General features: G+C 42.4%; 1 protein-coding gene across 2 annotated transcripts in view; it reads left to right on the top strand.

The window, feature by feature from the left end:
• The window catches only part of map3k13 (mitogen-activated protein kinase kinase kinase 13), a 71,674-nt gene that overhangs the window by 7,845 nt on the left and 38,135 nt on the right, over positions 1–25,694 (top strand). The window contains exon 2 of one of the 2 annotated variants that reach the window (XM_079562866.1): positions 17,504–17,581. The gene's annotated coding sequence lies outside the window, so the exon portion shown is untranslated. Of the gene's footprint in view, positions 1–17,503; positions 17,582–20,308; positions 20,647–25,694 lie in introns of those variants that run through there. The other variant, XM_079562867.1, reaches the window with a different exon arrangement.

The raw sequence follows: 25,694 nt of genomic DNA, 5'->3' as shown, positions 1-25,694 counted from the left end.
GGATTTTTCAATTCCTAATTCTCTGTCTGATTTGTTGAGCTTTGAACCCAAAACAACAAGGCGACATTTTTAATTTGTCACTTTTAAAAACAAAGCAGATCCAAAATCCCCGCTCACCTTTGCTACATTTTCTCATCACTGTGGCTTTTTAATCCTAGTGGAATTCAACACATTGTGAGACGCTGCACCAACAAAGATGTAATGTAAATGTAACGTATGATGATGTGTGCCCCCACTCCTGTTCAGAGGGCGAAGCGCTGGCGGAGCACTCGTGTGGCTAACGCGCCGACCATGAGGCGCTGCGGGCTGTGGTAAATATAGCAGCGAGCAGACACAGATCGCACAATGTACACGCCGGGCCCAGCGCCAACACAAAGGGGAAGAAGAGCGAGGGCAGTAGAATGTAGTCCTGCACTGTCCCCATCCTCCTGTCGGGTCAGGAACGGCCAAAGGGGGCGTTAAAGTCGGCCCACTTTACCTCGGGGGTCCGGTGCGGTTGGCTTGTTCGCTTTGGGAGAGGACATGTTGCGGGCGGCTGCCATTGGTGGGATGAGGTAGAATACACGCTCCAGCAAGTACATGAAGCGTTAAAGCAGAAATATAATGTCCTGATCCGCTTTTGTGAGCTCCCGTTCCGATCTGATATTTTGACACTTCTAAAACCGATTCGAGTACTTTGATTTAAGTACTTGCCGATACCGAATACCAATACGAGTACAAGGCATTTTCTTCAACATTCTTACTTTTTTCACAGCATGTACATTTCCTTAAGTAAAGCAGGCTAAAGTGGGGAAAATGGTGGAAATTAGAAATATTTTTTGGGAAAAAAAATAAACAAACAAGTTTTTTTCAGTACCTACTTTCCATACTCCCATTTTTTTTATACCACAAATTCTCTAATACTGGCCTGTATTCCATTAGCGGCCGGGTCTCTAACAGTGGCCGGGTTCGCGCTGGCGGTGGCAAATTAAAGCCGGTCTCTAAAACAGGCCGGGGCTATTATTAGAAACTATAGCGGTAGAAATATTCCCCATGTTATGAATTTGTCTCATACTGGTGTAAATGAAAACGCACGTGCAGGAAGTAAACAAACGGGAACCCGGGCCGATGGGGAACACTGCGGAGGAGCTAATCAGAGCGTAACTTTGACACAGATTTAGCCACTTTTCAAACCTCCTGTGACTATTTGTAGAAACAGGGAAAGCAACAAATGTTGTGTGATCCGCCAGGGTTTTAATAAAGTCACCATCGCGTCTTCAAAGCACGTCCAGCTGCTCCGTGTGCAGGTCAGTCCCACGCCTCAAAATAACTCCTCCCATCAGCGCGAGCGTCTCGTCTTCTCTCGGGTCAGTCTCATGATCGATCACAAACACAAACGCTCCGTCTAAACTCAACTTTACACAAGATAACAACAAATAATCCGGTCCGTGGTAAAAACGAAACAGAAACCTGCAGTGACATTGATGACAATGCTCCGCTAACAGCAACGAAACACTTCCTGTTGTCCCGACAAAATAAAAGACATCAATGTTCCAGCCGCTGAGAGAGGGTTTGAAATGTTAATTAATAAATGAACCTAATATCTTAGGTGCAAATGGGCACAAGTAGTTTTTCTTCGTTTCCTGGTCGTCCGTTTTGCTCAAATAGAAATAAAGGCCTGTCTCTAATTGTGGCCTGGTTCCAATAAAGGCCTGGTCCTTGATGCCCTTGAGTAAATAAAGGCCCCGGCCTATATTAGAGCATTTACGGTATACCAGTAGAACCTAAACTCTTTTTCTGACACCATAGCAGGTAGCCAAACACAGTCCGTTTGGCTAACTGTATTAGCCATTTCTTCCTTTTCTAGAATTTAATTATAGATCTGTGATTGATTTATTCATTATGGAAACATTGGCCGACCCTATGCCCAACAATCATGAGGTTTGCCATATATTTGGACACAGTGGAGCTTTTTCGGAGAGCAGCAGAAGGATCCGAGCCCGTGTTTCCAGCCCAGTGCCCCTGACCGCTGCACGTGACGCTAACATACGGCTATTTATAACCGCTCTCTGCATAACCCACACCCTCAGCAGCATCTCACGGCTAATGACAAATGCACAAATGAGGGAGCTTTAAACGGAGAGGGCTTTGACGGTAACCTCAAGTGATGGAGGGAGAAAAATATTGTTTTCAAGTGAACCAAGGCATCAACTTGAAAAGACCCAATAATGCCATTTAATTATTGTCCACATCATGTCAGGATATGTTTTACCAAATATTACAATCCTGTAACAAAACTCGTGCTTGAATGACCATATTATAGTTCTTTTGAATGTAACAGGTTTGCCATGTGCTCCCCATGTTTATGACTTTTACAGTCATTAAACATGGCAGCAATTTTGTGTAAATTTTTCCCCCCTAATTTTGCCTTTTTTTTCAAAATCAGTAATATTTCCCCTATTTTCTCCCCATTTGCCCCCATCCATTCACGTATGATTTACATAGGACCGGAGAAGTCCCATGTAGAAGGTACCAGTATCAGAAAACAAATATTGTTAAAGTACCGGTTTTGAAAAAAAAAAAAAATCCATACCCAAATCTTTTTGGGGGATTCAAAGCCCAATAAATCAGACAGGAATTAGAGGTGAAAAATCCCTGCAAGATGCAAGTTGGTCATTTTATGCTCACTACTGCCACCTCAGGTCTAAAGCGCAACTGCAGTCTCTATATTTAGCTTGTGCATGACGGCACTTCAGACCCGAAGTTATAACTTTTTGAGTGACAGTGCAGGATTTTAGAGGCAGTTGTGGTGAACAGGTCGGAGCTCATTCTACACATTAGGACACGGCTGGAACATGTAGGGGGATGAGTTCCTTTAAGTGTACTGTATTTTCTGGACATTACGACGCACTAGCTAAAAAATGCCTAATGAAGAAAAAAACAACAGGCTGAATAGGCGTACGGTATGCTAAGGTAACACATTGATTGGTTAGCTACATGAATGCCATGTTGTTATGCTTTTTCCTTATCAAAAATACCCCCAGAGTGGTTTTGAGCTTCATTCACGCAGTTCTTGGCAATCCTCCTGAATCCTGCTCTCTGAGCAGCTGCTCCGCCCCCTGCTGGTGAACCACTGAGTTGTGACACTCTGACGTCTTTTACATCAGTGTCAAACAGGAAGAGCACAACTTCTGTAATGTAATGCCTTACGGCCTGATTTTAATTAATAAAACGGCTTAAAAAAAGCTGTGTTAGCGTGTGTGTTAGCTTGTGTGTTAGCTTGTGTGTTAGCCATTTATGAAGCTGTGCTGCAGATGTCAAATTTATTTTACTGCTAATAATGCATGGGCAGATCCGCTCGGAGAGAGGGGGCGGAGTTAACTGAATCGAAGCATCTTGTTTTCCGCGTTTGCAAAATACCCCCAGAAAATAGTGGTAGAGGTACAATATATCATATAAATGCCTATGGCTAAAATAGCAGGATACAGATCCTTTAAAAACAAATAAACTGTTCAGATTACTATAGCATAAAGAACATACCAAACTCTCCATCTCACTCCAAATCACTAAATCCATTGAAATCTTCATCCTCGGTGTCACTTCTGAACGATCGCCTTGACAACTACCTGGGCACGGAGGCGTAACTGCACCGTTGACAAGCCTCTCCCGGCAGCACGTTTTTCAAGCTCTCATTTGCAAACTCGTTTCTCTAACTGTGGCCATCCAGCTTTTAGCCAGTGATGTGCTTTGTTTGTTTTCTTCTCTAAGAGTAGCCTCCGCTTCTCGCTCACTCCAAGCTTTCTTGCTGCTGCTCCATTAGCCTGCAGTGCCCTCTAGCGGCAGGTGAAATTATATATTTGAATTGAAAAAAAGAAAATCACATATTAATCACTCCGGAGTAAAAAAAAGTGTGATTTATAGTCCGGAAAATACGGTAGATAATTGACCTTTTTTTTAACCAGGTAAATTCCACTGAGATTAGGGTCATCCTGGTCCCAGAGGGGAGCCTATTGTGCATATTTTTGGTGGTAGGGGAAACCGGCGCACGCGGAGTAAATGATGACATTGCTAATCCATTTCTACCATATAAAACATGTCCAATTGTGCTTTCATTTTTTTTTTGGCTTTAAAGTTTCCCGTTTGGTCCAATTCTCGTTCCCCTGTTTGAAATCCAGAAACCCTAAAACCCGCCAATCCTGGAGAGGCCACCGGGATGGAAAGTAAAGGCGGCCTGTCAGAATGATTGTACTCGCTCCTCTGGAATTGTTATCTAATCCAGGCGCTCTGTGATGCGGTGCATTATGCCGTTCCTCTCAATCCCACAGCGCGGCGGGATTAGCAGGTGCCCAAGGTGGAGGGGGCGGGCCCGGCGGACTCTGGCCTTTATGTAATTTCCTGTCGGTGGGCTCAGCTCTAATCCGAGTCCGGGCGAGGGAGGCAGAGGGGCAGGACGCCTGGGGACACTCGCTCCTGCTGCTGGGGGATGAGGGGGCAAGTGTGGCTTTAGGTTTATCGCTTTGTTTTTTTACAAGCGAGGCCATTTTAATGTTAACACAAAAAAAAAGTACAAAGTTCATATCGGTTTGATCCGAGACACGGCGGGGGCGGAAACATTGTTTTTTCCTGCAGTGGTCAATGTGGAGACTCTTGAGCTAGTTTTCTCCCTTAACATCTTAGTCTTCCTTTGCGAGGTTTATTTTATGTTGTAGGTACTTCCTGGAAATCTAGCAAAAAAATACAACATCGTGTCGCAGCGGCCGGTTTCCCACGCTTATGCATTCACAAATATTGACCCGTTTTGGATACACATGTGCTGCAGAAGGTGACCGAGATGAACTGTGAGTCGAATACTTAAGGTGGAACTCTCCTCTGCTTAGCTATGTTTATGGTCTCCGTTGGTTTAGTCCAAACTGTGGTTCAGTCCCATTTCAGACCTGGTTTAGCTCTAGTTTAGTGCTGATTATGGCCCTTGTTTAGATCTGGTTGTACTCAGAGAGAGCAAAGTTATTTGTTGACAGTAGCACTTGAACTAGAAATTCTTTTGGTCATCAGTTAATCGCTTGGCTGTGAAACCAAACGTGAGAGAGACGTCCCGTTGTTTGCATAGGATGGAGCACAGTCAGAGCAAAATAATAATCGCTCCCACAGCTTCCTAGGCCTCTGGGGAACCAAAACCGATAGTCCTCTTGCTTTTTTGTTTTTGTCTCAAAACGAGCTCCTTGGGAAGTACCAAACATGAATGTCCACAGGTTTTTATGTAACACTCTCCTTTCTGATTAACTCCTCCCTCCTCCTCTATCCTCTCTGGATGGACACTAACGTCATGTGAAGAGGCAAATGCCTAAATATCTCAGTTTCAAGTAAATTTTCAACGACAGCATTGTTGACACGTTTTGAAACAGCGCATGTTGCCGCAGATCGATCGCTTTTTACGGCGTGTGCATTTAAACAGCCTGGTTCTCAGATTGAAGACTTTAACAGGATGTTTCTCAGTCGTCCTTGGTTCGATTGTGACCATTTAAAATCTCAGAGAAATGTTAAAAACTCAGCTGTTTTGATCTGTCCATGTGAAGCTGCTCTGCTTTGTCAAACATGCTCCAGAGAGTGAGAGAGAAGTGTCGGGTTTACAGCTGTTCGCTACGCAACACCACACCCCCTCAGACTAAAAAAGGAGAAAAGAAACACAATAATATATATATAAAATGTCCAGATTGTGACTTTTCACAAGTTTTTGATTGTCATTTATTGCACTTCTGTTCATCACAGAGCTGACAAAATTAAACATTTTGGCACTCAATGTGTTAATAATGCGCCCCCTGCTGTAACAGTTCAACACTGGCATATTTTACAGGTTAGAAGCATCGTACACAGGAGTATAGATGAGACATATCGGCCATCGGTCTACATCTAGTTTTTCATCAAAAATATCATATTTTCATGGCATTTTTGCTCTTTTTGAGTCTGTGTACAGACATCACTAAGATGTCAACTATTTCAATAATCCAGTAGTTGTCGCTTAATCGATTAGTTGCTTCAGTCAGAGTTGAGAGCCACTATATTAGACACATAGTTGGGGCCAAAACTACCCACCAGCATGTCTTTGTGACTTTAGGGTTTGTTGGTTGTCCATGCGTGCCGTGCGTCTCTTTCCACTGTCCCCGGCCTGATTGTGGCGTGGTTGTGTAAGCCAGTGTTGGTTACTGAGCGGAGCCGATGGCAGATTGGAACAGTAAACCTCGGCGTTGTGTCTTATTGATGCTGGACACAGGAGCTGTCAGTGCGGCTGTCCTGTTCCGCTGCCGCTGAAATAGTAATGAGCGGGGGCAGTGTGCTTTACACCAGGACACACGGGCGCCCTGTGGTGCCCTCTACACCGGGGGCTACAGTCCGGCGGATCAGGCATGGACGCACCGAGGCAGGCAGCAGCAGCAGCCGGGAGCGCGCTGGTCCAAAGGCTCAGGTCAGGACTGGTTTTAGTTGTGGTCGAGTTTAGTTTGAATTTGCTCAGGTTGTCTTTGTTGGGTCTTGTTTTATTTTATTTATTTGATCCGTTTTACGAATAGTCACAAAATCACAGAGGTCTTAAATCAGGCTGAGGTTTTCTGCTAATGCAGCCTAAAACTAAACCACAGTAGTAGTAGTAAACTAAAAATGTGTAAAAGTTCAGTTTTAGTTTGACCTTTTGTGAAGCACTTTGGTCAACAGCCGTTGTTTTAAATGTGCTATATAAATAAATTTGATTTGATTTGATTAGTTGTGACACTTATATTTTCAGAAACGTTCTTTGTAAGCACGAAGCCAGCTCAGTAAATGTGTGTGTCCACATGGGTCGACTCAGGTCTGTGAAAGCGGCGCAGTTCATCTTCCAGGCCTGTGTGAGGCGCTGTGACGCTAACACAGATAACAGAACAAGATGTAGAGGTGCATGTGCAGTAAACTTTTGTGGAATGTGAAAATGAAACTGATTCAAGGATTTAGGATCTACAGAAGAGACGAGGAGGAGAGTTTATTCTTCAGACGGGACTAAAGCAGAAAAACCTGTCAGTGACTTTTACGTTTTTCTACTCGTCACCTGCAGTGGAGCAAAGAGAAGTGGAGTTAAACCATCATAGATCCATGAGTAAAACTCATTCTAACGTCAGTAGATTATGGATCACAGACACCACTCTGGAGCTGTGATGTCATCGTTTTAGTAAAAGTTGTGGAGACGTCGTAACAACGGCGCCACGTAAACGGCGTTTTGAGATCTTTCCACTCTGGGACCTAGTTTGGAAAATGTTGGTTTACAGACCCCCAAAATGCCGGGATCGTATGGACGATACGCTGGATTGATCAAATATCTTTGCTTTTGGTCCTCAGCTTGACTTCACATGGACATGGCCTCAGTGCTTTGTAAGTTTTGTTCAGGCACAAATACCTTTCAACACTTTCAAGCTATTTCATAAAACTAGTTCATTTGGCCAGGTCTGGCTTATTTAGTTGTCATTTGGGTAACTCTGTCTTGCTGCACATTTATCACACACGGAGGGAAAAACAATCATATTACTGCCCCAAATGTCTCTCATCCTCAAAAAATATTGATTTAGCCAACTTTAAGTATTGGAATAAAAATGAGTTATTGACAGGCTCATTAATCATTCCATATTTAATGAATATGTCTGTGTATGTTCTTTATATATTACATTTGCTCTATTGTTAATGTATTTACTGTTCAAGATGCACCGATCCAGCTGTTTTGTTTCCGATATACCGATACCAATACTGGGGGTTTGAGTATCTGACGATATCCGATATTAACCAACACCAAAAGACTTTCTTAAAAGTGGAGTGAAAAAAAGTGAATATTTTTCTTTTCTCCAATTTAAGATCAATAAAGTCTGACCTTTCCTTTTGAAACCTCGGCGCTCGTCAATGAATGCTTTACATTTTATTAGTATTATGTCGGCTGCATATTTTGTTCCATTATAAAGTGTCATGATGCGTACTCCAGAGCAGTAGGTGGCGCTGTGCAGATGTTCGGTCAATGGCTCTGACTCACACTGCTGTGTTGCTGTGCTGTATAGCCGTAAAGTACTAGTTACTTGTATTTTACTACATTGCATTCATACACTGAATATTTTCTACAGCAAATACTTTAGTACTTTAACTTGAGAAATAGTTTGATTGAACTACATTTACCAGTGTTGCAGAAATATTTGACTGGTAGTATCTGTAATTTTATACTGAAGTCATGGAAGTACTTTGACCGCTACTAATTCCTCACTTCTGAATTACGTGCTAGGTCAATGTTCAGCCGAGTTGAATTTTAAAACCCTTTAAAGCCCACAGCCGCAGATGCAGTATTATTCTTACTCACTGTGCCAGACACATACTATTTCAGTCCTATTGGCGTCTGAAGACCTTCCCACTTCTATTATATTACTTTGAAGGCCTGTGTCGCACCCAGTGCACATAGCTATGCGTAAACAAAAGGAAATAGCTTACTTTAGCTCCTGGTTACTGTTGGGCTGATTCTACTCTAAAGGCTACATAGAAGCACGGGAGGGAATTCTTTCCTTAAAATAATACTTTTGTTTAGCATTTTGGTGCAGATCCTCCTCAGTGAGTTTATAAGCTGCTGTTGCTGTGTTTGTATGTTAGCACTAGCTACGTTAGCATAGCGAGTGCATTGCGATTAGCCTATTCATTTATTTATCGATTCATTTATTAACAAACCACGGTTATGGCTTGCTGCAGTGAGATGTGGCTACGCTAGTTCTGTTAGCCTGAAGCGGCAGTACTTCCTGTTCCTGTTTGCCTCCTATTCACCTTCTTCCTCCGCCCCATGAGCCTTTGTGTGAAGTGTGGGAGAGATTTCCGGTATGTTTGCTTATCCTAGACCGTTCGCTCTAATCCATGTTTTATGTGCTTTAGAGCTCATAAAACAGCTGAAATCAAACTATATTAGCTGCTCACAATAAACTCATGACTGAAAATAGCACTGTCGAAGACTTTTCTGAACCGTGGGCGTGTTGGCCAAGTCTCCACTTAACCTCTGTGGATGTCTTCTAATTCTGCTGTCTTTCACTAAGACTTTACTCAGATGTGATACTTAAAGGAATAGGCCACCGTTTTTACACACTGAGATATGTTCTTACTTTAGCTTAGACGAGTTCAATTGTACCTGTCTGGTCTTCACGCGTGCCCTCAGCCACGTAGACACAGCACAGACGGCGTTAGCATTTAGCCTCTCCTACTCTCCTCTATAGCTCCAAATGAGGTGAAGATAGAAGCTACCAAGCTCTCCCACGTTTTCCCTATTTAGATATGGTTACGTGAAGTGATCGACGATCCAAGTATAGTTACACAAAATTAAACAATGTGGATAATGGATAAACGGATAAAAAGGGGAACTATATTGTAAGGTGTAATAATACTCTGGGGGCAAAGCTCTCGATTTACCGATCGATCTACGTTCCCACTCTCACCTATGGTCATGAGATTTGGGTAATGACCGAAAAGATAAGATCGCGAATACAAGCGGCCGAAATGAGTTTCCTTCACAGGGTGTCTGGGCGCACCCTTCGAGATCGGGTGAGGAGCTCAGTTACCCGGAAGGAGCTCGGAGTAGAGTCACTGCTCCTTCACGTCGAAAGGAGCCAGCTGAGGTGGCTAGGGCATCTGTTCCGAATACCTCCTGGCCGCCTCCCGCGGGAGGTGTTCCAGGCATGTCCTAGTGGGACAAGGCCTCATGGTAGGCCCAGGACACCCTGGTGGGACTATGTCTCCGAGCTGGCCTGGTGTCGCCTTGGGGTCCCCCCAGAACAGCTGGAGGAGGTGTGCGTGGATCGGAAAGTCTGGGCATCTCTGCTGAGACTGCTGCCCCCGCGACCCTGGATGGATGGATTGATGGATTGATGGATTGATGGATGGATGGATGGATGGATGGATGGATGGATGGATGGTAATAATACCAGGAGTACTTCGGCGTCCGCACAGTAAAGTGAAGATATTACCGCGCGGATGTCGAAGTACTAAGGTACTAAGTACTAAAACTATTTCAGGTGAAACTGAGCTACTGTCTGTTTATGAGCCTCACATGCGCCACATTTACGCAGAAAAACACCATGTCTGTAGTTTAATTAGATCAAAGGTTTTACTCAAAAACCATAAAAAAATTCCATAACTTTTCCATGACTTCCATAACCCAGTTCAGCTTGTATCGCCTCATAAGACTCTGTTCATGTCACTCATGAGCAGGTCAGTCGTGTTATCGCTCTTTACATTGTTGGTAAGGCTCTCCTCGTATGAGAGTCAGTCACAGTTGGCATGTTCATAATGGGCCCAAACACAGTTTAAGCCCGGCTTCAGTCCAGGAGCATGTTCCAAACACTGCATGTTCCAGAGCCACAAATGTCACTTTCTCTGTTTTTTAATTCAACCGCGAACAGTGAAACATGTCCTCACGCAGCTCAGGAACATCTATTCAAATGGCACAGCGTCTGATCGTTTAGAAAATCGTTTTGAAATGTTGAACTATACCGCTACGTAAAACGAAAACTCGCCCTCGAAACCGCTGGAAGTCAATGGGAGGCTGTAGAGAGACTTCCGGCATCTCACTGGAAAGTGCCCCATCCCTGTTTCTACATGAGCGACCCCAGGAATAAGGTGGATTAAGATTAGCTTTGACCTGTTCGAATAATCGTATTTTGTAAAGATCCCATGGAGGATAGTGAGTTCCTGGTAGATATCTAGTGTATGTTAAACACTTGTATGTAGGAGGTAAATACTCTAGCGGAGGAGACGTCCCTGTTCGGAAATGTCAGAGAAGTTGTGTTGAAGCTAAAGGCTAACATAATGAAACACATAGAAATAAACAACTTAATAACATTGAAAGTTCAGACAAAACTATTGTTTTTCTGCAGATTTGTTCATATTTGCAAATCATCAGCCTTTAGCTTCAAAACAAAACATAATGTAGCCACATCGTGCCGCCAGCCAGAATTTGTCTATTACTGAGATACACACATTCTTTTTCACACTCCAAAGTGGTGGAGCAGTACGTGATACCCAGGGAGAAACCAGAGAGAGCAGAAACAGATCCTCTCAGAGTGGTTGGAGTTTGGAGACCATCTTAAAACATTGATCTGAACTTCTTTGATTTCCTCACTCACGGACCGATGAATAGTTTATTGAGTGGATAGACTTTGGTGTGTCGGCCCGGTGCATAGAGATGTGCCTTCAGTGATGTCATGAGAGGAGAGTAGGATGGATTTGTAAAGGCAGTGGTAATGGTCGTGACGGAGATGTGATTTAGTTTGTAGGGTTGGGCGATGTTCCCTTAATTGGCCGTTGACGATGTTTACAGTGAACCATCGTGATGGACGATGATATCGTCCATTTCTCATTAGAAGCATTTTTTTTAAAGACATTTACATAGCCTATATATATGCTGCATATTACTATTTATGCTAGGAAAATGTGAGATTGCAGGATAAATGGATCTAAACTAAACATGATCTAAACAGAGTCACGGAACACGACTTTTGCAAAAGAAATGTGTTAAAACTCGTGCGTAAAGTCTGAGAGGAGAACGACTTATTCAGAGCGTGAACTCCTCCTCAATACCAGTGCTCTTATCACACTAATACAAATGTAAATTGGAGCTTATAATTTGCATTTGCTCAATTTTAACGTAATTTAAATTTAAGAAACAGTGGGTGAACGGACCAATATGTACACGTTTGCGTCGTAGCTACATTTTTGAAGCCACTCCACGCCCCGGTCCGTCTGCTCGTAACCTCGTACCTCCTGCACTGCGCCTCTCTTTCCTCTCTCAGTCCTTCGTGAGAATAATCCAAACCCATGCACGCTCAGCTAGCTCCGATGTGAGAGCCATCTTGTCATTTTAAATTGGTTTAAGTTTCCGTACGAAGCAAAGCAAAACCACGCGCTGTTAAACTCTGAGCTGCAGAGAGAGAGAGCTCCGCGCGTCAGAAATACAGCAGCGCTGCTTCTTTACTTTAATAATTACGGCTAACACATCATGGCTTCTGGCAGGCAGTGAAACTAGCGTGCATATTAGTTATATTCGTGATTTACAGTGCAATCCCTGCAAGGTTTGTATGTTTACAAGGCCTACAGAAGACCAGTGTGTGTTTCTGACAGGAGGGGGCGTGGCATCACAATGGTGGCTCTCCATCGTGATGTTGCTCATCCATCATGATGGACGATGATATCGGCACAACCCAAGTTTCTATACATTATATGTGCATTTAGATTCTAAATCCAAATGTGGAGCTTCATTTTCTTTCTTTTTATTTATTTTTGCAAGTGTAGCCACATGCTCTTGGTCACCATAGCACTGGTTTTCTGCTGAGATGTGCAGGAGTGAGGACACACAACAGAAAATTGCAATTATGTTTTTCTTTTTAAAATAGCTTATTCTTAAAGCCATTGTGAAAATAATAAAATAGCTTTGAAATAATTTGCCTCATATTTTGTCCAGTGTCAATACAGTGGGAACCAGATGTTTACATAAACTTCATAAAAAGACACATTTGCATTATTTTCTCACTGTCTAACATGAAACCAGAATTAACTTTTACTTTTTTTTTCAGGTCAATTAGAATTTTAAGAATTATTTTTGCTGAATGACCGATATATTTTTTTTAGAAATGTTCAGATGACTTTGGAAGCACAAGTCTGGTTCATCCTTTGGTGCAATTTCAAGACACCTGAAGGTTCAGGTTCATTGGTTGAAGCAATGATTTAAATGTCCAGTCATCATACAGATCAGGAAGTAGGTGGGTTCAGAACGTGCTGTGTCTGAAATGTGAATATCAACCCAAGAACAAAAGTAAAAGACCTGGTGCAGATGCAGAACCTGGAGTTTGTCATTATCCAGAGTGAAAGAAGTCCTTTACCGACATGGGCTGAGAGGGAGCTGCACTTACTAAATAGATGACATTGTGAAGAATGAAATCTATGGGGAAATATTGGAGCAACATCTCAAGACATCAGCCAGGAAGTTAAACCTTGAGATAACAAAGTCAATGTTTTGACATTTGAATCACAAAGTCCTGACCTCAATCCCTTTGAAAATGTATGGGCAGAGCTGAAAAGGCATAGGCATGCAAGGTGGCTACAAATGTGGCTCAGTTTCACCAGCTCTGTTTGGAGGAATGGACCAAAACTCCTGCCAACTATTGTGAGAATCTTGTGGAAGGAAATCCAAAACGTTTGACCCAAGTTAAACAGTTTAAAGGCAATGATACCAAATATGAATGAAATGTATGTAAACTTTTGGTTTTGTAAAAAGTAACAAAAACATTTCTAAAAAAATATCTCTCTCATTCTTCTGGAATTTAGCAAATAGAAATATTTTTTTTAAATTCTAATTGACCTAAAAAAGTAAAAGTAAAAATGCAATTGTGTCTTTTTATGAAGTGTATGTAAACATCTGGTTCTCACGGTCGTATTTTTCTCGTTTGTATCGTGATATACAGTAAATATTAGAACATATCGCCCTGATCTAGTGGATAGTGAGTTGAACACAGAAGAATCCTCCGCTGATCTAAACATTTTTCTTGTTCCACACCATTTGGCTGTGCTGTGTTTGAGGCCTTCCTTGTTTCCGCACTGGGCTGGAGGTTGTGTGATTTCTCTCTTGGTGCGACGTGGAGTTCCTGCTCTCAGGGGTCAAAGTTCGCACTCACAGGTCCAAACGCCCCGACATGTTCCCGTCTTATCTGCAAGCCCTCGTCCGCTCAGTCAATCAGTAACCAAGCCTCTATTTTTGGGAATCCCCTGCTGTGTTAAACTAAAAACTCTCTAAGTAGTGTTTTGTTACAGATGTATTGAAAGCACCATTGTGATTATATTTTTATATTACATCTGCGCGCTTGAATAAAGTAATGCAGTAGTTTGTGTAAGCTCTCAGTTGTACAGGAGTATAGGTTCTTAAGCTATCATTTGACCTTGGTACTTTAAGTTCCACCTCTCACCAAAGAACTTCACAGTGTCGATTCAGTTCAGCTGTCAAACAATAATCTCTCGTGATGATGAAGCTTCTTGGATGACAGGCAAAATGTGACTGAAACTACCGAGTACAGGTGACAGCTTAAGAACCTTTCTCCTGAAGGACATCAGGGCTTAATCAGAAGTTGATAGGGATGATCGTGGCATTGAATGTTGGAGCCGGTACTGGAAATAATACAGTCCCGGGTATTGATTCCAAATATCTGATGGAGAATCCAAATACTGAGTTAGTTACTTTGTCCTGTTGACCTGGTCCTCTGAAATGGTGCAGCGCCTCCTGCGTTCGTCCCTGTTTCAGAGCGTGGCGTCCTGCACTGGTCCCCGCTCATCCACCGCCTTCCTCTTCCTCCTGCACAGCTCGCTCCGCTCCACAACAGTCTTTCACCATCTTCTCGGAAGAGCCATTCATTTGTTTTATTCTCCAGTGAACGTCCATTAGCCAGAACGATAATAGGGACAACAAGGCACGTGTGGCTTAGCTGTGAGTCTCGCCCGGATACCTCCTCGTTTGTCCCTTCCTTGTTTCCTGTAGCTCTTCTTGTGACGCCTCCACTGTGCTGCAGCTGTGGCGGGCTTTCTTTCAGCAGAAGAAATTTGTAGGTCTCCAATGTTCTTCAGCTTTTAAGATAGCATAAGATTTCTGAAGGTTGCTTTAGAGTTTTTTAATGTCTAATTCCTCACCTGATTTATCGAGGCAAACGTTTAGAGCGTTTTTTTCCCCACTTATAGATGGCCCATTCAAAAACTAAACAAAATCCCTTATGTTTTTTGTAACAAATATATCAACACAATAAAAACATACATTTATTATTTATTATAATTTTGTATACATTCAAACTTGGTTATATCCATTTTTTAGACTTCGTCGCTGACAACATGTGCAATTTTTTATCCATTATTTATAAGACAAAATAGGACTCTGTTGATGTCACAATGGAGAAATTCACTTGTTACAACAGTGGTAAGAACGCAGTCAGGCAAAACAAGGTAAAAGGTCATTTTTTTTCCCTTTTCACCTGCAGTGTCTCGCCTTAAATGTGAAAACACACAGACTTGGACACGGTTTGTCCATGTGAGACGGCAGCACGGACATCTGTGGACTTATTGTTTATTATATGGGAGTCCAGCCTCGCCCCGGGACAGTGCCCCCAACATCCCCCTACCTCCACCTCTCCGCTCAAACCTGCGCCGCGCCCCCATCCCCCCCTCTCCCACACCCACTCTCCCCAAACCCGGGTCCCAGGGGAGTGGGGCTGAAAGGAGCAGGAGGAGGGAGTGGAGCATCTGTTCATTTGGCCTATCCCTTTAGCTTTTACAGTCTGTTACTGTCCGTCTGCTGTTCGGGTTCATACAGCTGAGAGTTTACCATCGATTAAAAGGCTTTAGAATTGGATGCACAGGGGGGGCAGGGGAAAGAATAATCCAGCGTACGGCCTTAAGACGACAATATTGGTCGGCTTTTGTCAAAACTCTTGTAACGACACTGATCCATGCCCATCTTTTACTCAAGGAGGAGGAGGAGCCTCTCGTGCCCTTTGTCCTGCCGGCCCCTAGTGCTTTATTCGACCAAAACTCAACAGAGGAGCATCTCAGAATTTGCGCTGCCCCCTAGTGGCCGGAGTGAGCAAACTGGTTATTTCTTTAAAGCCACGCCGCGTAGGATTCTCACTTATAAATAAAATTGAAATACGAGCATTTATTTTATGATAGATCATTTCATCATTGGAAAAATACCTCATAAATATACAAACAAACATGTGTTTTTGCTGTGGGAGGCTGTAACTGTAACTTTACTGGGAGTGGGTACGTCTCCAGCTCGTCTCCATGGAGATGTGACTCGTCAGTAGAATTTGAGATTTAAATACGTTAGGTCCTCATCCCTATCTATTCTTTGATTGTTCCCTGCAGTAATAGCATTCTCTGTGTTGAGCTGGTCAATAGGAACATGTTTTGCACACAGTATAGAAGGGCTGTGCAATTAATCTAAATTCGATTAAAACAGTAAACGATTACAAAATTAGCATAATCGCAAAAAAACAATTATAATTTTGTTTCCAATTTTTTTCATTTTTTTTTTTCAATTCTTTTTTGTTTTTTTGCAAAGCAGACTTGCGCTATTTCAGGCCGCTGGGTTTATTTTCCCTTCGCTTTTCACGTGCCATGGCTCATGCTTTTGTCATGACATAAAACCAAACGGCGCTGTGTGATGATGTCATCAGGCCGCGCTGCTCAGTTTACTTGCGCAGGTGTGAAGGCCGGTCAGCAGGGGGCAGGTGTGAAACAGGGACCTCTCTTTAATCAAGGCGTACTTGAAATCATTTGTACTTTTATGACTGTTCAGAAAACATAAAGTGTAGTGTAGTGTTTTGATGAATAAATAAATAAAATAAAGATAGACTTTTTTTTTTTAAAGGCAACAAATAATCGTTTGAATAATCGTGATTTCAATTATGACAAAAATAATCGTGATTATTATTTTTTCAATAATCGAGCAGCTCTACAGTATAGTCCAAAATGTTACGCAGTGTCCCCTTAAAGCAGTACTAAGTAACGTGTTTACCTTAATAAATCCTTTTCGTAGTCCCTGTGCGGGTAATACAAGTGTTAATGGGATGATTGGAGGGTCTTTCTCTGACCAGAAAACCATGTTTGCAACTTGACTGCCACCGGTGCGGAGAAATCAATACACACTAATGGAATCACGAAGAAGAAGCTAACATGCTAACGGGCAAAGCTAACTGCGGGCTAACGTCACTTTAAACAGTATTTACAGCCAGGTTTGAGTGAAAAAAATAATTCCATTGTATAATTGGATGCACAGTAACCCTCTCTCCCTTCGCCTTTCCTGTCAGCGTAGTATTTACTCTCCAAGACAATTAATAAGTAAAAAAATCGTAACTTGCTACTACACCTGCAGTTGCGCTTATGGCCTCTAGGGGGAAGAGTTACTTAGTACTGCTTTAAAAATCCACAACTCTGTACAGGAATGGGCGAGAGACTTACTTTTTGACACACTCCTGTGGATTTACTTTGCACTATTCAAATGGTCCAAAGAACACATTTTGCATTGCTTTGTACGATAAAAAAAATGTCAGCATCGTGGAATACATTATATTTTTTCTCTAATCGAGCAGCCCTGTTTTTACTCCTCGTTTTAGCTCATTAAAGTGGACAAAAACCTGCGTAACTGCGGCTGAAAACATTCTCACGGGTTTCTCATCAGTGATATTTCAGGATGAAGAAAGGAGCAAGGTCTTCCATCTGACTTGTGCACACTCGGCCTGAAACGAAACCGCACGGGAGCAAATTGCAAATCTCCAGTTTGATTGCGATTCCCCTCCTGGTCCGAGCCCGAGAGCTGCATGTGCGCTACAGCCTCGTGATCGTCTCATGACTCTCTCCCGGTCACAATGCTACTGTACGCTCCAGATACATCTCCACATACTGTAACACTGTGTCCACAGACGCTCACCGGAGTTTTAAAAGCCGTGCGTCTGTTTTGCAGGTTAAAAGCGCGACGGAGCCAAACGTGAAGCGGGTCCAGCTCCGAGGACGACTGAGATGGTCAGAGATTACGGCACAGGTCGGTTCTTTCACGCACGCTCCGCCGTCAACACACATTTTTCTCTCTTTCTAGCCGTTTACTAGCGGACTGTAAACATATTTATCACATACAAATAAAGTTCGAGCCAAAATCGGGTCCATATGGATGTTTTTTTCACAGCGGATTGTCCAGCGGAAGCGGAAAAAACATCAGTCATAGCTAGCGTTAGCATGTAGCATGAGGCTAGCATGAGCTACCTGGTTAGCATTGTCTGTGTTTTTAAGTATTTATGGGCTGTGGAAGCACTTTGCTCCGCTCCATGTCTCTGTGTCTTTATTTGGTAGAAAAGTATATTCATAATTCAGGATTTGTTAAAGTAATGGTGGAGAAAGTTCAGTTTTTATCTCTTTGTGTTTTCCCGCTCTGGCTGCACTGGGACTGACTGGGACTTTATCGAGGACCGGAGCTGGGACTGACGTTGAAGTTTATTTCCAAACTGGTTTAAACTCTAGGACCTGGGGCTCATTCTGCTTTCTGATTGGAAAATTGGTTTTATGGACTTTTGTTTTTGTTGTTGAGCCGCAGCCTGTCACAATTGGAGCCTCCTTAACAGAGCACACATTTTAAGATCGCTGAGTAATTTCACAAATGTAACAAGAAGATGCAAGCTTTAAGATTAAAGCAGTGAGTGCCATGAGGTGTTTGCTTGAATTCGGCAGAAGTGACCTGCCGCTCTCGCCGTGTTTTGTAGCTGGGATTGTTTGTTTACAGCGACCTATTGCTTTTCTAATGGACTCCTTTGCATTGACTTTCAATAGTTGCTTCACAACTCGTCTTAGTAGGGAGTTAGTGGGCAATATCTTGTTTTCAAGATAATGTTCAAAATCTTGCTGTTTGGAAGATATGCAAATTTACAATATGGAGTTTATCTGCAAGATGTCAAGAAATGGGGAATTTTCTTTTGTTGGTCTTTAGTGGTTGGGGACATTTTTGACCAAGATAACAGGGGCAAAGTGGGGAAAAAGTGACCAAAAAAGTGGGAGAAAAATGAGAAAAAATGTAGAAAAAAAAGAAAAAAGGAAAAATAATTGGGGGGGAAATAGATTTTTTGTCCTTTTTTTGTAAAAAAAAAAAGAAGAAGAAAAAAAAGAAAAAAGGACAACATAACAAATGTCTGAAGAAATAGAGAAAATTATGGGGGGAAAAAAAGAGAAAAAGAATAAGGAAAAAATGAGAATGTTTTTTTTCTGCCCTTTTGTTGTCTGTTCAGGACAAAGCGACAAAGCGATGCAAATTAAGATGTTTTGCAGCACATTTTTTCATGGTTTGCAAAAATATTGCGTCAACATGGTTGTCGAGAAAGTCCCACAATGATTGAGATCTTCATTTTTGTCACATCGCCCAGCCCTAGACGGAGTTATTTGTGCTGATTTATGATGGGATTAATAGTGGTAATGGTTTCTGGTCTTATTATGTATCTACTATGTTTACCACCCTCAATGACGAGCCGATCCAGATGACACTAAAACGATCTCCTCGCTGGAGCATAATCGCTGCGTTTACAATCTCTCCGTCAGAAGCCTGTGGTGATATCCGTGTGTGGAGATGCAGTGCAGTGATTTGGTACAAAGGGATTTTCTCCAGTAGAAAGACTGTCCTACTTTCGCCACAGCCGCAGCATCCAACAGCCACGCTCGCATCCTCACATCCTCCCCCCGTCTCCTTCTGTCTCCCCCAGTCTCCCTCTGTCCCCCTGCCGACCGACTGAGAGAGTGAGTCCCATAATTCTTCTACTTCACCAGAGGTCATCCAGTATGTTTGTTTGATGTTTGAAAAGAGTCACGTGGAATATATCCCGTTCTTTAACACACTCCGAGTGCAGATATTTGAAATTCTGAGGCCACCGTTCTTGATATTTTCTTTTGTGAGACAGTGTTGCACCAATTCAGACTGATCAGAGGGACGAGATGTGCAGAAAGCCAACACGACTCCGCTCCCTTTAAAGGCCCATTCACACCGACAACACCATAGTCTCCAGTCGGGAGCGGTCGAGCAGCTTTTCATGGACACGTACAGTCAGTAGGTGTCACTAATGAACCCTGTTCACCTATGCCTTTAATCTCAGACTCCAGCCCTGCCTCACTCCTGCTGTGTACATGTGCTGTCCATACATCCATATAATCCAAATAATCCAAATAAAGCGGTAGCTCTTCTTCCATCATCGTCCCTGTTCATTTGACACTCTTCTCTGTTTCGTCGTAATGGATCAAACCAGGTATAGGTTTTGGGACCGACCTCTGATTGGCCAAAGCGCTGAATTGTACCAACGTGGCCTCTGATTGGCAAACAAGAGAGGACAGCCCTCACTATTAACACGCAGGTCATACGGATGTTAGCATAACATTAGCATGTAGCTTGCCTTCATAGTTTTTTTTAGCGGTTTCTTTTCTGTTTTTTTTATACAGCTTGGCACCTCTGAATGATTCCCTAAGTCCCACCACGAGGCAGCATTTGTCCACATTTATTGTCATCGCGGCTCTAAAAACTTTTAATGACGATCTGTACAGCGTGCTCCTCCGCGGGGGCGCCAACAGCTGTTTCTCTTGAATTTGTATCATTAATTTGCGCTGAAACAACCAAGTGCCTTCCTTTAGGGCTGCCCCTGGAACAATAGCATCAAAACTTGGTGTATAAAGATATATATTTTTTCAATACCTTCATTTTCCCGATACCAGTCGTACCATACTGGTATGTTTCAACAAGGCCCAGCCCTTGTGTTGCCTTACGTAAGTCATATTTGTTTCCTTTAGCGTTCACTGATGCAGAATCAGACATGTCGGCACTAACCTGCTCCCCTCCTCCTTCGAAAATAAACCCCCATCAGGCCCCTCCCCCTCCGCCCCTGCCCTCGCCGGGTCCTCTCCCTGCGTCAGACCCTCTCCATTCATGAAAAGCGTGACGTGGGCAGACGCCAGGCTTGCCCACTCTCGCCTCCACTCTTCAGCGACGCCAACGCCGGAGTGATCGCCTCTGTTTTTCTTTTCTTTTTTTCCTCCCCGTCTCCTTCCACACTCTCTCCGCGATGGCAGCCTGAACCGCTTCCTGTGAGTACCGCCCGCTCTCTCTCCGGAGACATCTGCGTCTTAGTGTCCTTTTGTCCTCCGTGTATTGTCTGAGTTGAGGATGGGGAAAGATGAAAAGCAGAAACGTCCTGCCCTGGCTGGTGCGGCGCTGTGGGGGGAGCGGCAGCGGTCGTGCGTGGCTGCGTGCCGTTGCTATTTTAAGCTCACACAGCGGTGATGCTGATGCTGCTGCTGCTTTCTGATGCAGTGCCCTCGCTGAAGGACGGCCGGAGACGTACAGAGCACAGTGATGTCTTTAAGGGGACGCTCTGCAGGAGAATGGGGGGAAATACATTTACATCAGGTGAAAGATTAGCTCTAGATCAGTGGTTCCCAAAAGTGCATATGACAGGTTTGAAGACTTTTGGAAATATGACTTATATACATGAATAACATCAGTAGCAAGTAGTGATTATCATTTTATTTAAGTGAAACAGCACTTTTAATGAAGGAATAATATGATTAGATTTTTTTTTTAAGCTACTGACAGGAAGTGACATAGTTAGAGGTAAAGCTCCGTAGCAGTTTGACTCATAGAAATGAAAAGGAGAAGCGTCATTCAATCCGTACGCATGCGGACAGTTAGCAAAGAAGCTACTCCGGTATACTTTTCAGGTCCCATTAGCCTCCTCTGTGTATTTTCCCTATAGCCATTAGCATTAGCCACCAAATATCTCAAATTATGAGCGATTCCGATGTTTTCAGCTGTTGTCGACCCATCGACCACGTTTAGGGGAGGCCAAAGCCTAGTTAGAAATAATTAACACATGTACAGACCTTTGTATAGTTTATTTTAGATACACATTAGCGTCTAAAAGTGTCCTCTGAGTTACATGCTAAATGCTAAATCACGTTCAAGTTTGGGCTTTTCATGGGTCTGATTCACAAATACACGTGTAATGGACATTAAACATCACATTATGACATGTACATGATAAAGAAACCACAGAACAGTATATAAATACAGTGAAATATGTCACACTTGGCCGTACTGTAGCTGCCTTCACTTTTCACAGTTAGCGTCGTTAGCGTCGTTAGCGTTGTTAGCGTCGTTAAAGCTCCGGCTCACTGAGCAAACATTCCTGTACAGTTTGGGACTGTTTTAATCAATACGAAACAGCAGAATTACCTTTCACACGTATGATTTATAATTTATTTATTTATTTTTAAAGTTTATATTGCTATTTTGGTCACTTTATCTGGTTGTTACAATCAGATTGACAAAACGTTAATGGCAGTTTGTGTCGCTGGAATGTTTACTGATAATAATTATTCCTTTTTCCTAATTAATTAACAGAAAACATTGGTTAAGTTTAAATATAAATGTAATGTAATATGATCGAACAAAACCTAACGCAAGCCCAAAAACACTCTTAAACCCAAACCTTTTACAGCAGAACATCTTTTAAAATGACCTCCTTTTAGAATAATATTGAAACACTAGTCAATTTCACATTCTTTTTAGATTTGAAATAATTCAAAGTGCGCCCTGCTAAGTCCTCGCGTACCCCTTGTTGGGAAACATCTAAACGTACTTAAGGTGAGGCGTGGGGGGACGAAATTCTTTTGTGCTCTCAGTTTGAAACGTTTGCAGTGAATTACTGATTGAAAACCTGCAATACATGTTTTCCTCATTTATGTCACTTTGTTTTCATAGAAACAATAAAACATCTTATGCATGAAAATGGCCAAATAATGCACAGAGCCGGGTGTAAATTCATGTTTTTTTTTTGTTGATTTATTAAATACAACAATTTGTTCTGAGTGAATTTTGGATCATGTTTAGTTTTTGAATAAGATTTTTCTAAGTAAATAAATCAGGCAGGAATGTGATATTCAGAAATCCCTCTGAGAAAACCTTGTTAAGCTCTTACGTGTGGAGTCTGTCAGAGCATCTAAAGTTTAGTAACTTCTGCACATTTGCCATTTCTAATCTGCTACATACAGATTTTGGGCCATACTGGTCTCCAAACAAATATTATGTTGTTGCGCCAAATATGGTCATTTCCTTTGAATCACAAAAAACGAGGCGAAATTTGAATGTTTACAGATTTTTTTTCACTTATACAAAGCTTATTCAAAAACTAAACAAGATCCAAAATCAACATAAATCATAAATTTAAACCTGGCTCTATCCATTATTTAGATTTTGTCGCTGAAAATACCAGCAATTTTGGCAATTTTTCTACATAAAATATCTTGTTTTTCTATGAACACATAAGCTGATGATTTCTAAATGTCTTGTTCCCCTTATTCCCGTGCAGCGTGTGGCCTTAAACACGTCTCAGCCCCGTCAGACATGTGGATAATGTCTGCCGTTGATAAGCGTTACTTATTAACTGTGTGAATTATTGATGAGTTTGGCTCTGAAACCCCACTCCGCTCTCTATTCTTTTCCCATTGACCCTGCCTTTGATGTGTGTCCCTCTGTTGTCCGGCCTGGTCTGTGCTGGACGGTCGAGCTGCTTTAGCTGGTGACCATGCGGAGTCTATCTAGGACACACGTGTGCGGTAATGTGGAGGACATGCTGATGTGGGCGAGCACCAGCACTGGTCATAGATGGATCACACTGTGCATGGGCTTAGCTCTGTGGTGGCCTCACAGCAGGAGGGGCTCCTACTGTAGCGCATGCTGAGGATGATGAGGAGGATGAGGAGGATGAAGAGGAGGATGAGGAGGATGCTGAGGATGAAGAGGAGGATGAGGATGATGAGGATGATGATGAGGATGATGAGGATGATGATGATAATGAGGATGAGGATGATGATAATGAGGATGATGATGATGATAATGAGGATGATGATAATGAGGATGATGATTAGGATGATAATGAGGAGGATAATGAGGATGATGATGGTGAGGATGATGATGAGGATGATGATGATGAGGGTGATGATGATGAGGATGATGAGGATGATAATGAGGATGATGATAATGAGGATGATGATAATGATGATTAGGATGATAATGAGGATGATGATAATGATGATTAGGATGATAATGATGATTAGGATGATAATGAGGATGATGATAATGATGATTAGGATGATAATGATGATTAGGATGATAATGAGGATGATGATAATGATAATGATGATTAGGATGATAATGAGGATGATGATAATGAGGATGATGATGATTAGGATGATAATGAGGATGATGATGAGGGTGATGAGGATGGTGATGATGATAATGAGGGTGATAATGAGGATGATGATAATGAGGATGATGATGATTAGGATGATAATGAGGATGATGATGAGGGTGATGAGGATGGTGATGATGATGATAATAAGGATGGTGATCATGATAATGAGGATGATGATAATTAGGATGATGATGATGAGGGTGATGAGGATGGTGGTGATGAGGAGGAGGAGGAGGAGGATGATAATGAGGATGATGAGGGTGATGATGATGAGGGTGATGAGGATGATGATGAGGATGATAATGAGGATGAGGATGGTGATGAGGATGATGATGATGAGGATGATGATGAGGATTATGATGGTGATGATGAGGATGGTGATGAGGATGATGATGATGATGATGATTATGAGGATGTTGATGAAGATGGTGATGGTGCTGAAGATGATGATTAGGATGATGAGGATGATGATGGTGATCAGAATAAGGAAAGTGCTCACACATGTAATAGATAAAACCTATGAGTCAAGGTCATACATATGTTTTTGAAAGCAGTGGGAGAGATGGAAGGGGAGAGTTCAGCTTCCTGGTATGTCCTATATTTACAGTGGTAGTCCTTTATCTTTTAATATCTACCTCACATTAGGAACCACAGCTATAAATCACAATCGAAATCCTTAGCAAGGATGTTTTCTTGTGCTTTTTCAGTAGATAAATATCGACAAAGCGCAAAGGCCGTAGCCCAGTGAACATGTTGATCTGAGAACCTGTGCTATAGATGACCAGAAGAAGCAGAGGAAGTGCTGAAGACACACTGTTCCGCACAGTCGGTCTGCAGAGCGCCTCCTCATCCTCCTCTCAGCACTTTCACCAGGCAAACCACCAGCTCAGACGTCTGTAAATCTGACCGGAGCTCTCCAAAGCAATGTGCTGCGCATCAAACAAGGAGAAACAGAGGCTTTCAATTTGATGTTGAAACTCTGCGTTTTTGCACCGCGGAAACCTTTTGCCACCATGTTGTTGTTTTTATTTTTGCCTGGAGTAGATTTCATTTCATTCACTGGTTGTTTCTTGGGTTCTTCTTCTACGGCCGAAGCTCCGATCTTTACTTCCTGGGTTATGAAACAGATAAAGGGGAAGAAAATGGATGGATGGGTGTGTGCTTCCGAAATGTGGAGGACAGTTTGGGGTTTTAACAATGACGCAATTGCATCCAACAAGTACAACACGAAGCACTGACAACGTTTGGAGAGGGAACAGCGTAATACCATGGTTTTATAAAATACTTCCATGTACAGGAGGCTGAGTAAGGGTTCCCTTGGGGCGAGTCTGCCCTCCTCTGACCAGACGAGGATGAGGATGATGGTGATGTTGTGGTGATGGTGTTGATCAGAATGAGGAGAGTGCTCTCACATGTAATAGAAAAGCCTATGAGTCAAGGTCATACAGAGAAAGTTACATTTTTGAAAGCAGTGGGAGAGATGGAAGGGGAGAGTTCAGCTTCCTGACTACCTAACGCCCTGACTACCTACATGCCCTTTAAACTCTTAACTCCCACCTGAACGGATCCCATTCTCTCCAGATTGGCTTTACCCTAATCAAAAAGCTTCTTGGGAAAAAACACCAAAATAGCCACAAAAAAGAGAAGAAAACAAGGATGTAAACGCAACAAAAATGTGACAAAAATTCAACAAAAAATGACAAAAACTCAACAAAAATGTGACAAAAATTCAACAAAAATGTGGCAAAAATTCAACAAAAAATGACAAAAATTCAACAAAAATGTGACAAAAACTCAACAAAAATGTGACAAAAACTCAACAAAAATGTGACAAAAATTCAACAAAAATGTGGCAAAAATTCAACAATATATGACAAAAAT

The sequence above is a fragment of the Gobius niger genome (assembly GCF_951799975.1).
Source record: "Gobius niger genome assembly, chromosome: 9".
NCBI lineage: Eukaryota > Metazoa > Chordata > Actinopteri > Gobiiformes > Gobiidae > Gobius > Gobius niger.
The sequence above is the reverse complement of the archived record's forward strand: the minus strand, read 5'-3'. Positions and strand labels throughout refer to the sequence as shown.